We start from the raw sequence: 5,876 nt of genomic DNA on the forward strand, positions 1-5,876 counted from the left end.
GATCTGTTTTGTTTTTTTGCTTTGAATGACAGCTGTCCGTATTATTCATGTTGTGTTCAATGTAAAAAAAAATTTGTCATGCTGTTGAGAAAGACTTGATTTGTGTGTGTGGGTAAATTTAATTATGCAAACATGGCATGCCTCCGAACCCCCCTAGCGGGGCTAGGCGCTTCGCGTCGTCGACTTTAGAGAAAGGGGGAATGTACGTTCTGGCTCACCGATTCCGACAGACCCTAAATATTAACGCAAAATAGGCTTCTGGACTAAACTTTTACTAAAATGAAACATGCGACAAAATCAGAAAAATACTGCATAAATCCATACAAAAAAAATACAGTAAAGTAAGGTTGTTTTGAACCAATGCCGGGTCTGTCGGAATCAGTAACCCAGAACGTACATTCTCCCTTTCTCTCTGTGCAACGCTAAATTTAGTTTCCATTGAAATATTAACTAGTTGCAGCCAGCGTGTGTTTCGATCCAATCTGCCCTTCGTCGGCAAGCCATAACTACCGTATTGATCTGGTAAAAACAAACAGCAAGCCTGTCTTCTATATTCCTCCAATGGCAACAGTTACGTCACTTCCGCCCACCAGTGTGTTGATAACAACCCGATCTAGTTTGTGTTGTTAGCAACCAGGCAGACCTGTCTCGCCATTTCGTATTGCGGTGCTGTTCTGTGAGGACGTGTATGTGTTTCAGTGAAAAAAGTGCTTAATTTAACAAGGTGAATGTCGCAGAATTAGAGAAAGAGCTTCTTGAATCGCAAAATGTTCATCAAGAATTGTTAGATTATTCTAGGCGGTCAACAACTTTAATTCTACCTGACATGGAACAAGCTTGTAATGTCCCACTACCAGCGCCAACACCATCAGAATTTTGGACAGAAGAAGAACAGCATGTACTAGAAGAGAATAGAAAATATTTTGAGCAGATGGCCTTAATAGCAGTTAAGGCTAAAACAGAAGGATTAATGAGACTGCCCAAAAAACCAAAAAGGAAGATAGAAGATTTGTTCAAAGAAAAAGACGGAAAGAAAAAGAGAGTAGAACCAACAACGCCAAGTGATTTACATCACTATCTCGTTTCAAACCAAGCAGATGTTAGCCATGCTATATCCACAGAAGCTTTCACAAATGCTTATTTTGCTCAAGCAGAAAATGAAAAAGATATTGTGGAAAGACTGCAAAAAGGGATGAGAAATCTCAAAAGACAGGACGCACAACAAATCTTAATTTACATTCAGTTTGGACAGTTTTTGATTATGTGCAAACAATGGCAGGAGAAGCAAAGAAAAGAAGGGAGAATGAAAGAAACGTGGGCTGACTGGTTGAAAGCAAAAACTGGCTATTCCGATGTTCATGCGCGTAGACTACGCGCCGTTGCTAGATCGCTTTATGCATTTCCGCGATTTACCACTGTTGGTTTGCCAATCAGTTTTATCATGAGCAAACTTAAACAAATCGAAGAGATGCTCCAGATCGAAGAGTACAGAGAGTACTGGTCAGAAACGCCGCATATTCCTCTCACATCAGAGCTCCAACAGTCCCAGTCTTAGACTTACAGTGCTTGTTTGTGCGCAACAACAGAAGTATCACACTGCGCCTGCACTGTTAGACAAGTGTTTAAATATAGTAACGATCATGCATGTACGGTTTCAAAAATAGTAATGACGTGATTCTAAATATAGTAACGATCATGCATGTACGGTTTCAAAAATAGTAATGACGTGATTCTAAATATAGTAACGATCATGCATGTACGGTTTGCTGCGCCTGCCCTGCTTTGGCTGTCTTCTTAATCATCCTGCTTCAACACCCTGCTTCAGCTGTGTTATTGTTTTTGCTTCACCCTGCTTCAACGCCCTACAATAAACTTTTTAGGCTGCCTTCGGGCGGCCGCCGAGTGTTAACTTATTCAATTGACTTGGGTATTTGATTCAAGCTTTTGATAAGTGTACTTGGTGGCTGCTTTGAAACTCAACAAAGCCTACTAACTCCCCTTTCACAAACACTTCCCCAACGCAAGCAACGTCCTTTTCCCCGCTGCAGTCAAAACAAAGCTGTCATAGCGGGTTTTCCCGATTGACAAAAATTCTTATTACACACTCAGACTATTTGAAGCCGCGTTTGTCCTCCAGTGTCCAATTGCATAAGAATATTCTGGTGATGAATAAACGCGCTTTGTGTCATTAGCATCTAAAGATTTCTTGTTTACAATAGTTGTGTTGATCTGATGAAGCGCGGAACTGATCTTAGGGTTGTCATGGTGAAACACTCGCTTCTGAAACAGTGCTTCCTTGTAGTTATCATGCGATATGCTCGACTTTACAACCTGTTTGCTTACACCCTTTGCTTTTTTAACCACCCCTTTCTCACTTGCAACACTGTACATCTTTGCACGCAATCCAACATACTCCTTAATTATCTTCCCATTCATTTCATCTTTCATCTTTCCAATAACCTTCTTGTTAACATTTGAGTGCAATGGTGATTCTTTAGGGTAGTCGCAAGTGTCATAAAAAGAATCTTTTCCTTTTACTGCAGGACTTTCAGCTTCTAGATCTTTGTAAATGTCATCCGCTGGAATGTCAAGTAAGAATGAATCTGTGTCTGTGTAAAGTACTCTCGATTTGGGATATCTTGGTTTCAAATAATCATACAAAAACTCAAGCATCAACAGTTTTGACAACTCTAGCACAGTAAAGCCTATGAATACTGGTTTGTCAAGCTTGACTACAAGTTTTTTCATTAAGATACCATACAGCTGTTCATGAAAGTATTTAAAGTCTTGATACTGTGGTTTGGATGTCAGCTTGATGGCCTCATTTTCTCTTGTAACAAGTCTAACATCCTTTCTCTTGTGTGGGTTTTCCATTGTCTTACCAAAGCAACTGTTGTTCATCAGTTTAAAAAAGTCTTTCTCTGATGCATCAGCGGCTTTGGTTCTCAGTTCTGTGTTTTTCATGATGTAAGGTTTCATAAACTGTTCTTGATCAAATAAAATTATACGATGAACAGCCTTCAAAATTAATCCATGTCTAATGTAAAACTGTAACAGTCTGTAGTGACACACATACTTCTTTTTGTGAAACAGATTGGGCACCAGCTTTGGAGGTTCTCTTGGGTTTACTTTTAACCTCTCAGCCGCTAAAGGATAATCATTATGTAGATCATGAAGTGATAGTGGATAGTCTAAGTCAACTTCTAGTATCCATCCCTTTCGACTGTCTGGGCCTGCTTTTAATATTGTCAGCACAACACATTGTGAAAATGGTCCTGAATAGATCTTAAAGTTCCGAAGTGGAAGCGTCTGACACATTGCCCAACCATACAAATTGTTTGCATCTAGATACATGATGTAATTAGAAGGTTTCATAGGATCAAAGTCGTCCAAGTATTTGTTGTTGGCTTTGCAGTAATTGTGTGAAGCCATACTGATTCCTCCACGTAGTTCATTTTCAATCATCTGAAGTGTAGGTAGATCTGATAGCAAGTCAATCTTTACTCCTGTAAATCTAAGAAATGCATCCCAGCTCATGCCTGGTGCAGATATGTAATGTGAAGGATCTAGATTGTAGTGCTTCATACATGTTCTTCTGTAATTCTCAAATATATCTGCAAGTAAACAAACATCAGCCAACAAATATTGATCATGATAATCACCCATTGTATTACATCCTAATTTATTCCATGCAGTCTTAGCGTGTTCATAGTCTTCGTCACTTATACCTTTACCCTTCAGCCGTGAGAAGTAAGCATCCTTTGGTGGTAACTCATCTTCATCAAACCTCTCCCACGAATCCATGTATTCATATGGATAGACTCCCTTTCTAACTAAGTCACTGTCAAAGTACTTACATGTGATTGGGAAAGCAGTTAGTGATGAAGATAAAGACTCAAGTGTTCCCATCAGATGTTGAGCAGAATCGTAGAAGTATAAACTATTCAGAGTAAAGGCCATGTACTTTTCTGAAGACTGCGCAATGCATCTTGCTTTGTATTCATCAGTTACTGCCTGCATGATCAGATGTGAATCATAACCGCGCAAGTTATGGAAGAAGATTGGAAGCTTCCAAGTCTTAGGATCAAACTTTAATTGTAGATTACATTTGCTGTGTGCTGCTCCTCGGAACTGCCCACTTACATGATCATGATCTCTTACTATTGGATTGTCTGTGTTTGGTGTTAGACTTTGTTCGCATATCCAACACTGTGTGGTAGAGTTAAACTGTTCTTGGTCTTCAGGTTTCATAACAATGTCTGAAAGATTCAGTTGTTTGGAGCAGTCATTTCGCACTTGGTTCATTTGCTGTAAGAAGTTCTTTGCTGCATTAGGTCCTCTGTACAATTGCGGTTTAGAATGTTTACCATCTGAACTAACAACAATAAATGCATATGAACAGACTTGATGATTACTTAGAGTTACTGTTTTAGGTAGGTCTTTTGGTAAAGGTCCTTCATATGGCACAATGATAGATTCAAAGTCAGCATAAACAACATAAGGACTTTTCTGTAGTTTGCATACATTCTTAAAATACACTTTGCTGTCTGGCGGTGGTGTTGTTAACTTCACGACCGCATCATCAACGCTCTTACAATGTTGCTTGTGTATAAGTGCTGCATGAATTGATGGAATACGCAAGAGACATCGCCTACAAAAGTCTTGTTTACTATTGTGATTGCTTGTGCTCGCCATCAGTCTACTCATTGTACGAATCAAAGTGTAATGATATTTTACACCATCAGTCATTAGTAACATGTCAACATGGTTAGTATCACAATCACCAATCGTTGGTGAGTTCTTTGATATTCTGACTGGTTTCAGTTCATCTTCCTCATCCCACGTGTAAACATTTACGGTGATGGGTTTGTTTTGCTGTTCAAATTTGTCAATGCTTGTAATGCTGACAGGAAATTCAATACCAGTAAAGTTTAGTTTATTTCTGTATGCATGATAGTTCGACACTCTTTCTGCATTTTTCTTTACACTGTACAGTCTTGCCAGAACACACCACATAAAACATTTGTCATCATCATTCTTTATGTTCAGCACAGCACGTTTTTTGACAAGAGCAGGAGGTAAAGGTATGTAACTTCTACCTCTGATGGGGGCAAATTTACTTAGCTTCAATTCTATTTTTAGAATTTCACCTTCTGACCATCCGGATCCTTTCATCTTTGCATCCTCTGCAGCTTGCTCAAACCGTTTCATCATTTCATCTGCCCAGTTTCCATTCAATTCTGTCATAGAATTAAGTGCTAGTTGTCTGGTTGAAACATGAACTTCTAGCACCTCATCACTGACTGTTTTGTATTTTATTAAACTGACTATCTGCACTTTTACTGGAGGTTCAATCAACAAATTGTTTGGAATTTGTTCAATGGCGTCTTGCACACTGGACTGCACATTTTGAGGATCCGTTACTTGTAATTCAACGGTGTCAAATACTGTCGATAAAGATTCTAATACAGAGTCTTCCATCGCTGTGAGTTTGATTTTATAACTCAAAATAAAAATATAAATTAAAAAAATGAAGTTGCTTAGAATTCTTTCTCCAGAGCTTCCATTTTTGTTAACACTATAAAATCTGAAATAAAAAATCATTTAACATTTGTACCACGTGGAACTAATTGTAATTCCTCTTTTACAAAGGCTCTTTGCGGTGCTGGTTCTCTCAAGTAATATATAGGTGGATTTGTCTCTACTACTCTCTTGATTTCATGAATGTCAATACTCCAGATTGGATCCGTTGCACGCTTCCTGCTGTCACCCTCAGCTTCACCGGGTGCATATAAATATCTGACTTTCTGATTGAAAGGTAGTAATGCCACTGGTGTTGTTGACTTTGGAGCAACAGGTATTGTTTTCTGTTTGAT

Source organism: Littorina saxatilis, linkage group LG4, assembly GCF_037325665.1.
Source record: "Littorina saxatilis isolate snail1 linkage group LG4, US_GU_Lsax_2.0, whole genome shotgun sequence".
In the NCBI taxonomy this organism is placed as follows: domain Eukaryota; kingdom Metazoa; phylum Mollusca; class Gastropoda; order Littorinimorpha; family Littorinidae; genus Littorina; species Littorina saxatilis.